The sequence below is a fragment of the Sander vitreus genome, chromosome 7, assembly GCF_031162955.1.
Source record: "Sander vitreus isolate 19-12246 chromosome 7, sanVit1, whole genome shotgun sequence".
In the NCBI taxonomy this organism is placed as follows: Eukaryota; Metazoa; Chordata; class Actinopteri; order Perciformes; family Percidae; genus Sander; species Sander vitreus.
The window spans coordinates 17852442-17865196 of NC_135861.1; the positions used below are offsets into that span (position 1 = coordinate 17852442).

General features: G+C 40.4%; 1 protein-coding gene across 5 annotated transcripts in view; it reads right to left on the bottom strand.

Annotated features, from left to right (window-relative positions):
* The window catches only part of nav1a (neuron navigator 1a), an 86423-nt gene that overhangs the window by 22362 nt on the left and 51306 nt on the right, over positions 1–12755 (bottom strand). The window lies entirely within an intron of this gene.

Consider the following 12755-nt stretch of genomic DNA (forward strand, 5'->3'; position numbering starts at 1 on the left):
ATGCAGTGTCTTAAAGAAGTTTGGGATCCACTGAATAATAGACCACATCTTGTAGTTAGAAGAAAGATGTAATGTCCTGCCTAACAAATTTGCTATCATCTGTGATCAAAAGTGTAATTTCAGAGCCTACATCAGACTGCTAGTAATCTGCAGGGTGAACAAATTTGTGTTTGAGGTTGCCAGTTAGTAAACCTGAGTTTAAGCCTCAATGTCATTAAGCATCCACCTTTCTGTGAATCAAGACACCAAATCCTTTCCAACTCCAAGGGCGTACAGAAGCTATTTCTGTTTCCCTACAAAGATCAATCAAGTATCACATACCATCACATGCTCCCATATCCAAAACTATATGACAAAAACAAAACAATCTGTGACAATTAACTGGATATCTCCTCAAAGTTATACACTGCATAAACTATCGAAGCTCCACCAGCTAAGTTACATCAGCGGTTGGCTCACTTGGCTCCATGTCTTACCATTTGTCTTTTGATTAAATATTCATAAACCTTATTTGAAACGCTCCTCGCTCTATATAGTTAACTTTCACACTGCATGTGCTGCAAACACTTGGCAAACTGAAAACTGGAGCGCTCTCGACATCATCTAAACCCACACACACACAAAAATAGCACCGAAGAACATATACACTGATGCATGTGCCCACGAGAGTATGCAAGAGGGGAGTCTGTGCCAGGACTATGAAGCCTGTCCGCTTGGCACACATCTGCTTAGCTGTTTTTCTTTTCCCCCTCAAGAGCAATTGTTCTGAAAATCCTATTGTTGTTACCTCTGTATATCTAAAACAATAGTATTGATAGACATCATACTTCAAGCTAACTAGAATATCAGTGATCCATGATGTTTGGTGCATTCTAGGAACTATTTCATGATACAGTGTTGCTTCTATGTACCCACTTTTACTCAACATCACCTTTAGATTGTCTAGTTCTGCCAACATGATTCGTTTCTGATATTTGACAGGCAGAAACCCATACATGCTGTTGTGTTGCCTAGATTAGACTATGGTCATGGTTTGTTGTGTGGTCTACCCAGGAACCCTGCTGAACATTTACAAGCTTGCTGCTTCAATCTGAACCCCAACCAGGAGAGATCACATTACACCAGTTTTGCATCTATTGAAGGCTATTTGATAAAACTGTGGCTTTTAGAATTTTGTTTTGATGGTATTTTATTATTTTATTTTATATTATTTTACTTTATTTTCTTCTCTTCGCCATTTTAATCATACTTTATTTTTTACAGTGGCAGAAGAAGTATTCAGATCTTTTACTTAAGTAAAAGTAGCTAGTAATACCACACTGTAAAATTACTGTTACAAGTAAATGTCCTGCACTGAAAATGTTACTTAAATAAAAGTATGTAAGTATCATCAGGAAAGTAGGTGTACTTAAAGTATTAAAAGTAAAAGTAATCAATGCAGAAAAATCCTCACATTTTAGAAACTGAAAACGATCAAAACAGTTCTGTCAATCGACTACATTTTTAATCGTCTAATCATTTAAGCTGTACTTGTAGGCCTGTATATTGTTGGGTAGTTTAATTTATAATAAAACATTGTATTTTATAAACTACATGTGTTTTGTGTGCAAAAATCTTAATTTGTAAAGTAACTAGTAACTAAAGCTGTCAGATTAAAACGAATCAGAGTAAAAAGTCAACAATAATTATCTCTGAAATGAAGTGGAGCAGAAGTAGAAAGTGGCATGAAAAGAAAAGACTCAAGTCAAGTACAAGTACCTCAAACTTGTACAGTACTTGAGCTACTAATGTACTTAGTTACATACATTCCACCACTGTTTTTTTTTATTTATTTCTGTGTTGATTTTTTTCTTATTGTTTTAGTCTTACTGTTCCTTTATTTTAATCCTGTGAAGAACTTTCTTGTAATGTTTAGTTGGATGGGTATTCCAGCTGAGAAAAGGTCAGTTGCGTCCTTTATTTTTAAACACATATCTAATGGCTGAATTACATAAAGGTCTATTGTGTCTACTGTCAGTGGAGAAGTTGGCATTTCTGCCTCCTTAACAATTGGTTTCTCCATCTCCTGTATGATTGTTGCAGGGCAAAATTTAAGCAATTCAGTTTCCCTTTAAATAAAATCAATTGTAACATTTGACCATTTCCTGTGTGGTGATAAAATGTATGGAATACAGTAATATGACCTATCAAGCATACACCTAATTGGAATGAATGTGTTCACTTGCTCAACACAATGACTTGTAGGAATGACAAAGGGGAAAAGTGGGGGAGAAAAAGGCACATCTGAGAGGTGTGTTTGAGTGTACATCCACATGTGCTCATATACATTAAGTAGGTCATGCTTAGGACGTTAGGGGGTTGGGGGGTTTATCTTATTAGGGTCAGTAGGTTAGACTGATATCATACTGTACTGTAAAACAAGTTGTGAGGGTGGGGCTTTGCCTAATGAGGTCATGTATACTGTGGCACAGGGGAGGATAGTGGTGTGGGCCTTCCGGTTGGGTGCCTGTATGGGTCACACTGTACCCTGGGGGACTTGAGGGCAGGAATCAGGGGGAGAGGAGCAAAGGGAAAGCCCTCCTTCTCTAGCCTGTGGATATGTAGACATAAAAAAGAGCAGACGAGATGTTATGTCTGAATTGGCTGTCATGCTGCCTTGTCTATAATGCCAGAGTAGGATTAAGGGCAAATTAAAAATTGGCTCAGACACATCCAGAGAGCCGACCTACACTTTCTGTCTCCATGTGAAACGCAAACAAATTAAATGTCTTTAAACTAGTAATAAAGTTCCAGTTTATTTTCAATTGCTACTGTATTGTGTTTCATTCTTGAAACAAGCAACATCCCTATGAGAGAAAGAAACATTTCTTGCGATTCTAATTTTCATAGTTTTTTTATAGACACCATAAGCTCATAAATAGTTGGTTGTTGAATATTTGCAATGAAACTTCAATTCTGCACTGAAAACGTGGGATTCTCTTATCAACTGGCAGATGATTTCACAATTTGTTTTACAGCAACATATGCAGTTTTAAGAATTAATTAGAGATTTAAGAACTTTGTAAGAAGGATGTTGTTCTTCTATAAAAGCTGATGTTGGATTCCTGATTTCTATTTACTCCTTAGTACAAGAATGCACAAAGGAACTAATAAACTTTGAACTCATGTAGTGTTCCTTCCTCATTGAACAAACTTATTCCTGGGAGAGGAACCTCCTCAACACAGCTGTGTTTTACTATCAGCACCTTTCTGAAGCAATACCTTTCTCTTCATACCTTGTTATTCACTTCAAAGTTACCTGGGTGTCCACCAGAGCTTTTGTGAATGATAATATACTAATAATATGTCTCATATCTGATAGGAAACAGAACAAACACAGTGTCTGCTGTCACTCAGCCGACAGATGTAAAAACAGAAACCTGTAGAGGAGAGGGACGGGGGTCAGGGGTCAAACATCACGGACAGCACTAGCTAAATGGGTGAATAAAATATAAAACAGACGACTTTATCTGATTTATCGGTGAGATTCTCTCATTTTAACAAAAAGAAAAGTATTTGAATGAAAATCCAACATCTACCAGACAAAGAAGAGACATTCTGTTAAAGGCTGCTTAGATGCGACCAAAAGACGGCTCAGAGACTCAGAAAGTAAATAAGAGTTGAGACGATGTGGCCGCCAAGGGGCACATAAGGCATCGTACAGTTTGCACAGTGTATGCACATGAATTTCAGTGTGAGTGTCTTGGCAAAGACTTGATCTGCCTTTAGCTTTGATCCGCAGAAATTATGTTCAGTCAGACTTCAATGAGCCCCGCTTTTTAGGTCTGTGAGCAGAAAAACTAAACTTGATTTTCTTATATAAAAACACTGTCTGTCCAAGTTTTTGGCTAAAACATTCCAAGCTAAAACCTGATATCCTTAATCAGTGTCTGGCGATATATGGCTGCACCAGATCCAGTGTCATGTGGTCCAGCTCTTCTTTGCCATCTATAGTCCTCCATTAACTCAAATGGGTGAGATAAAAGGAAGCCTGAAAAGAGGGCGATGAAACACGAGAATACTCTAGAGAAGAGGGTGAAGTGGCGTGTGGGGAGCAAAGAAAGAACTGAAACGACAAGTGTGAAAAAAAGAGAGCTATAGTGAAAAGAGAAGTGCTGTTGATGACACAGAAAACCTCAGGACATGATGAACTCTCTCAAGAGGATCGTCTCTCAACTCTCCCTCAAAACGTCCACCAACCTCTATACTCTATCGACAAACAGCAGCTTTTGAAATCTCCTGTCATAATCTCTCTTCGCTCCACCTCATCTTTTTTATTCTTTAGCAGCAGCTGCAGAGACCGAGGGATAATATTAGCACCCAATTCAGATTAGCGTCTCACGGCAAGCACCATTTTAGTAAAGCCACTTCCCTGTCACATTTGTGTTCATTTGAATCAGCCAACCCTACATTATATCTTCCTCTAAAAAGCTAAATAACATCAGCCAGCTACAGTATTAAACACATACATTATTGTATAATGTATGTGTTTAAATCAAAGTACAGAGAGCAAACCATGGCCATAAACCACATCTGTATGCCCTACTTATGGATGTTAAATTTCATTGGCCTATTGCAACTTTAGACCTGACCTTTTTAGACCTGATCCAGAGCTAAAGAACCCTGTTGCAGGGAAAGGATCAGGACATTGAGAAATGGTACCCTGTAACTGTAATTTCATAAGCAAAATGAAAATCAATGTTGATTCAATTTAGGCTGCAATAAATGTCATTTAATCTGAGATGCGCTTGATTAAACTCCCTCTTCACCTCCACCTGACCGATGATTTCTTTCTGCACACCATGTGCAAAATGCAGCATCCCGCTGAGCTGAAAATATATGCCACATGGACACACTGTATTCTGTCATCCCGAGCCAGCGGTACACAATTGGTGTCCTAGTCTAAGAAAAGCCACAATGAGTCAGAGAGCGAACTTAGAATACATCATCTCTCAGAAAGGGAGAATGTTTAACGTAAGTTGCAGAACATTTCAAATGGTTTTAATATTACATTTTTATTTTCCAGATTGATTAAGGTCATTGTGGTCAATACAAACAACACAATCCTTTCACAGAGACATGATTTCTTTGTTCCTCCATCTGCAGAGAGGACCGGCACACCCACGCAAACAGTGAGCCTCACAAACTATCAAGACAATAGTTGAATAGCTGCTGCTGAGCTTAATACTAGCTTTTATTAACAGGCTTCTGTGTTCCTTCACTATTCAGACTATGAAGCTAATTGCCCTGATCTCAATGTGAATGGTCTTTTTTTGCTGCTCATTATGAGAGCTCTGCACTCCCTTATCCCCGTCTCCTCTCCTGATCTCTTTGAGGTTGAGAGATGGCAGAAAGAAAGTGAAAGAAATACGCTAGATCCAGAAGCAAGAAAAAAGCCACTGCAGAGACAAAGCAGCTTTGCCTGTAATTTGTGGGAGCAGTGCTTGCTGGGAGTTGGAGTCTTGCCAGCCTCAGGGAGCAGACTTAACAGTATTGGTTGATAAGCTGTTCCATCTAAACAAACATTTGTTAAAACTGCATGCAGGCCATTTGGAGGAATGGGATGCTGAAGCTGTCCTGTGGAATTAAACTTTCAGAAGTAATTTCTGACTTTGCTGCATGGTCAGAAGATCCTTAGTAATTGTGGAAGGAGACAGACTTACTGTCCTACACAGAACAAAATAATAAAAAAACAATTAAGTAATTACCTGATCAATAGTCAATGCACATTATAGAGAATATTAGTGCACTTATGCAAAGCCTTGCACTAAACAACAGATCAATAGCAATAAGGAGCACAATGTCATTATCAATCTTGTTATCTAATTATAGCTCCCTTTGCAACAAAATCTGAATATTCCACCAGATCAGCAAGGTGAAATGATTATGAATGTTTAGTAATGTGACCTTCAAGGTTCCCTGTGGAGTTTTGGACCTGTAATAGCGCTACAGAGCAGTTTTTCTATGAGTGGATCTTTTATCTTGTGCATGCTGGTGACGCGATACACAGTCCTACCAATGGAGTCACACTGTTCCACTGATCAAAAGGTGGCAGTACCGGGCCAAGATACGCTGCAATGCACCAGCGACGGCAGTGAAGAAGAAGGCCGCAAGCTAGTAAACATGGATGTGATGTGAACAATGCTTGAATAAAAAAATACTTTAAAATTGGCTTAGCGAATGTTTTATGAGAAATGAAATGCACTCGACATGTTTGTTAGACCTCAAGGACACACACAATGCATTTTTGTGAGTAACACTCCAGAGGGCACCTTAAAGCCTTCAACAGTGCTAATGCAACCTGGTCAATCAAGAGCTAGCAGAAATTACTAATTAGACCATAGTGGAGCAGATAGGTGAGAATATTGGGGACAGTTGGAGGGTGTTAGCAAACAGAGAAGACTTTGTAAAAAGGATTAAATGATACAAGAACAACATACATTTAGAAAAGGCTCTAGATCTTGTGAATGATATAGTACAAATGTAATGGTGATATGAACCCAGGGGTTCAACTCTTTGTACCCTTATGTGGTTAAACACATTTTATACAGGGTGATAGTTGGACACAGTCTCTCTCACTTGCATAAAAGCATGGAAAGTGTTTCTGCAGTCCTACAATGGAGGAGGAACTTTCCATTCCTATTAAAATCCACAGTGTCACATGGCAGAACCCAAAATGGCTAAATCAGGTTCCTGGTTGTAGTGATGCCTTTTCAGGCAAATGGAAAGTAGGGCAATGCCAGACTGGCACTCGGCAGTCGGCTCATAAACCGGAGGGGGCACGCATGAAAGGGCTGTTGAAGTCATTAGATTCTAAAGACTAAATATGTGAGACTGTGACTAGTGCTAGAGATGACAATAAGGTGAGATGCATTGTCTATGCTTGTGTATTTGCCCGTACAATTCAGTTATTGCAGATAGATCTCTATCTGCGAGAGAGAAGGTCTGTTTGAAGAGGCAGAAAGCAGCAGGAAACTTGGCCTCTAAGTCATGTGAGGGACATAGAGGAAGGACACATATGTCTATGCAAAAAACAACCAACTGAAAAACTCCTCAACCATTGTACTACAAAAATGCCCCATTCCACCTTACAGCAGGTGTAAGGGTACAACAATAATGTTGTTTATCATCAGGGGTGTAGCACAAAATTCTGGGCCCTGTAGAAAGGCATTTTCTATGGGCCCGTCCCCGCATCCACAGCTATTCATTCTAGCATCTTTTTGGGCCCTCCTCACATGAGAACCCTGGGTACTCAGTCCCCTTTTCCCCCCCAGTCCGACGCCCCTGTTTATCATATAAAAAGAACATTAAACAGCAACATTATGTCACGCTGTCTGCTTCGCATTCCTCTACAGACTGGAGGCATAAAACAACATAACAGAGATGACAGTTCTCTCAAAAATACTCACAATGATTAAAAAACAAAATGACTCATTTGCAGGGGGGACAAGCATGACTGGCCACGCCCATCGTCATGTGATGCGTCTCCTCTTCAACACAATCATGACTGCACTGACCATCTGGGAGACAGAGTCTTAAATAAATGCAGCAGAGTTGATTTAAGCCTTAAAAAAAGTTATAATAAAAATCATGCTGTATGCATGAGGTTGCACAAATACGTATGGATGGGCATTCACCTTATAAGATCGAAAGAGAGGGTGAATATGGATTGTATGCACAGATGGCTAACAATATGGCTCCCTGGACCACTTCAGCAGCTTATCATCAGGAAACCAACACACTCATATGCACAGATCTGTGATTCACCTTGGTGGATTATAAGCATAGAGCAAAATCATAATTTTCCAATCAAATGGAGAGTAGAAATATGAGAGGTTGGGAACCATCAAAAACCCAGACTAATAGACTGAGGAACAGCTTATTCCCCAGAGCAGTAACCTCCATCACCCCTCCCCTCCATGCACAAGCACACAAATACAACCTGTAGCTGCTAAGGACTACTGTCATGAAAGCACTTTAACAAACAAAAAACTAAACAAAACAAAAAAAACTCTGCAAATACTCATGTGAGTACTATGTGCAATGCCTTTTTTTGTGTGTCTTTTTAATATTTTTGTTTGTTTTTTATCTTGTTTTTATTATTTAGTTACTGCTGCTGCACTGATTGCCACCAACGAAATGTCGTTGTGTTCATGCAATGACAATAAAGTATCTTGAATCTTGAAGTTATATAAATACTCTTCCTGGCTGGATGAGCATTTAAACATTCTGCAGGCAACATTGATTTTTTAAGATGAATAGGATTATCCATCACTACTGCACCATATAGGGCCATGAAATAATTTCCTCTGCAGGCCCAGCCCTTATTATATCTTGAAAGTCTCAAACTCTGACACACAAGGTACATTAAAGACACTGCGTGAACATGCAGCCACTGCAGACTGTACCTATGGTCATTGTATACATTACATATATGTGATTGTACTTCAGATGCAGGCAGATTGATCACAAATGTCATTTCAGCTGCTTCAGCCATCTGCTGCACTCTGGAGTCACGGCATGTTCTTATAAGAGAAACACTGCTATACATGCTGTTATTACCTTTAGTCTCACTCATGAATTACTTATTCTACCACTTTTTAATGATGACATGTTGTTGTCTGGGGCACTTTTAGAGTAATTAGCAAAAAAATCTGTGGTTAAAAATGGCTTTTAATTAGCCATCCAATTCAGGTTCTCTGCTGAGTTGTATTGTTAAACACTTACAGTAAATCATGGACAAGACCCAATTAAAAACTAAATTGTGCAAGCAGCCTGCCGTAAGGTACACACTAAACAGAGAAATTAATTTCCTCTTCAGCGTTATTTATTATTTCCTCTCTGTCCCATTTCCATGATGTGGAATGAAACAATGTGTGATGGCTGCTTGATGGCTCTCCAGCGGTCCTGTAAGGGTGTATATATGTGTGTGAGTGTGAGTCCATGGAGGAAAATACGAGGTCACATCCCTAAATGGCCATCACAGAGGAGAAACCCTGTTGTGCCTTTGACAGGCATATCCCTGACAGCACTGGCCTGGGGGTTTAGAACACAAACACACACATAAACACGTACACATCAGATGCACTAAATTGCCACTGTCCCCTGGAGTGAAGTTTGAATTTGCTGTCAGAAGTGTGTGATGTTAGGACTGGGAGCTGGTGGGAACGGCAGCTTTGCTCAAGTCACTGCTCTGCTGGGGGTTAACCTAACCAGGCTGTGTGTTACTGGCTTTAAAGTGTGTGTAGAAGAATATTGAAGTACATCATTCTTCCAAGATTTCCTCGCAAGGAAGGGGACACATTCTGCAAATGCTTGGGGCTTTCTGGATGGAAAGTTAAAGCACTGAAAAGGCACTCAGACACATCAGGAATCCTGGTCAGTAAAATGTTTCTTTTCTGAGTGTGGGGGAGGTGGAAATAGATGGTGAAAACTGTACAGCTTAAGATGAGAAGAAATTGCTTCAGCAAAATTCTCCCCACACAGCAAATTTATCTCTTAAGCTCTCCTATCCTCCTGACCTCTCCAGGGTGGATGGACGGAGTTGGCTCAGAGTTCAACACGTCGCAGCTGAGAGACAACTTGGCTCTAAACTACTTCATCCCCGTGAAATGAAACAGAACAGTTGAAACAGTGGAAGGTTCCAAGCTTCATATAAGGAACCAAAAATTGTGTGACTGTTGATCACGCTGACACTAACTGGGTCATCTTGATCTTCTCATATTGTAAGTCCCAAAAAGGAAAACAGTAGGAGCTGGGAGAGGTGTACAGATGATTCCTTGAGAGGCACCAGACACATCTTCTTCTTTGTATTTGTCTTCTACTTACTCAGCTCATATAGGGTTAAAGTGTAAAGGTTACTGCCCCCCAGTCTAAACATGGCTGATGCAGGGCTTTGAATGTAGCCACAATTCAAACAATGCCTCTGAACTTATTTTGCATAAATTAAAGCAAGAATGGGAGAAAATGGTTAAACAATTTCCCCACAAAGTAATTGCATGCCCTTAGTGTAAAGAGCATGATAAATTAGGTCAAAGCGTGTTTGATTTCAGAAGACATTAAAATGTTTCAGTGTATATTGTGGTGACCAGAAGAGCTCTTTCATGACTCAGTAACCCTTGACCCCCACCGTACCATGAGTTTCTTCCAAAGTCCTTTTCTTTTCTACAAGAGAGCAGGAAGCAGAAGAGGGACAGCACTCCTGGGACAAGGTGGAACAGCCTTTTAAATCACCTCCATAAGTAGTTCAGTCTGGGGTGCAACATGGAGCGCTTCCCAGCCACAACTCCAGGGCTAAGAACTGGGGAGGAGCTAACAAGGGGAACCCCGGCACGCAGAGGCCCAGGACAGGGGTTGGATCCTGGGGTAGAATTTCCTCTGGCCTCCCTCCAGCCATGTCAACGACAACAACAAAAAGTGAAATATGATACAGCTAACCTGTTGGGTTTTTGGAAAGGCAAATGTTGAACAGACCCAAGTGTAATACTGATATTAACTGAGAAATGTAATTGTCATTGGATGTTGTTAATTTACAGTAATGATGTTACTGTCAGTGTCTGCAGTGAATGCATCACACTAGGGAACTATCTCCCTCTAACACACACTATCATACACACACATGACATATGCATGCACATATAGCAGATGGAGGAACTATGATGTCAGCATGATGTGAGCCGTTGTTCATGGGTAAAAGGGCAGTGGCTTAACATGGCTACCAAATGCCTCAGTCACAACAACTGGTACAGATCTGTAAATAACATTTCAGGGGGCCTCCTCACCCTACACAAAGAATTATTTTTCCCTCCTCTGCAACTAATGCCACTTCTTAATTATGTCTTAATCTCCCAGATTAGTACATACAACAGCAGTCAGTTTCCACATTGTGGTGAGATGTTAAATGTGCTAGCTGCAGTGGATTATGGGTTGATGGTACTTAAGAGGCCAAGCTGCATCTCTTAAATCAGTTTTGGGGTAAATTAAGAGTAGATATGTTGAGATGGACGAATAGGAATAGACAGAGAGAAAGATAAAGAAAGCAACAAGTGAGACTTTTGTTTTAATGAAATCAAGCTACACAAAGAGGCTACAGATCTGAGTAGAACACCACTAAGCATCTGCCAAAGGTTGTCCAAACACAACCTGAATAAAAAAGAATGAAAGGCCCATTGACTGGAGCAGAGATACTCTTTCACTTCTTCTGGCTGAGATAAAGCAGACAACTATTGAAACACACACATTACTCCCATGTTGTGGGGGGGACACGCACATACAGGTCGCTGTATGTGTGTGTTTTTGTGTGCATTCGTGAACACATGTGGTGATGACCGACAGGACCTGGGGGCGCACCCTGAAGGAGCACGCACCCATCACCTGCTGTCACTCATAACACGTGCACTCTGGTCATGCCACTTAAAGTTGTTACAGTGAGTTTGAGACATTCCTTGCCCTCGGGCTGCTCAAAACACACACTTCACATTCCAGCGAGTGTATTCTGGGGTCCCACTCCCTAATCCTCCAACATATGCAGACACACATATGCATACCATCGCACGGGTGCAAAGACACACACAAAAAAAAAAAAGACAGGTCCAGATAGGTCCAGGTTCCAATAAAATCAAAATCTGAAGCCTCAAGTTTGTTGCCAATCGTCTCACTTTCCATTAAACTCACAGAAAACTCTGAAAGTTTCAATGAAGGACATTGTCTGAGCTTTTTACTCAATCTACATTTCCTAGAAAACTCCTTCACTATCAGGTAAAAATGACATCAAGAGGTTATTATTCTCCATGGCCGTTGAGGTTAGTCTTATAGCTTGCGCTCTTGTTCCCAGCGAGCCTGTTAAGGTGCACTGTTGTCTGGCTATAGGTCCTTCTCTGGCTTTGATGTAACAGAGGAACTCACTAAACCACGGGGGCACCACCTTATGAAAATATGAGCTCTGTTTGTGAACACAGGCTCCTGTGTGTACAATAAAAAGGAGTATGTGCATGTGTCTTACAAACACAGGTTAAAAGCATCTGTTGTTTCGCTCTCAGGTCTACCTAATGACCGTGTAGGCAGGGAAAGTAAACTTGTTCACTTGATTGCAAATCATCAAGAGTGAGTGGCCGCATAAAATTACTTAGGCCATGTGTTTTAGAGGGGTGAAAATCTTCACTGCTCTCACGATTCAATTTGACCTTTTTGGGCACCGAAAAATAAAGCCATTTGTGAATAAATCTGAAAATGCTGGCAGTGTGGATGCAGAAAGTAAAGCTTTTGTGAAAATTGCAGACAAAATTGTGACGGTTGGTCAGCTGCTGGATCAAGTGTCCTGCACATGCCCAGGAAAAGAGATTTAGTTTTTGATTACTGAAAATGTGAACGGCAATCTTTTTTAAAACATCCAGAACATGCCTGTGTTGATAGAAGGCTTTCAACACCAAATGTGTGCTTTCAAATGTAACTGCCCTTGTGTGAACATGTGTGTGTGCTGAAGATTAATAAAAACCGGTTTATGAATCATGAGGGTGTGAGAACATCATCAACAGGCTGCTGACCCTTCTGTGTCTGAGTCACCAAAGTGTGTTTCCAAAACAACTTAATCTATCTTGGACCCTGAGCCCTCTAGCACAATAGACACCATTTGTGTGTTTGTGTGTGTAAATAACAAACAACCTCATTTGCTAAAATGTCTAAGTTAGAGGACATTGGGGTTGCCAGCTGACAGGTGC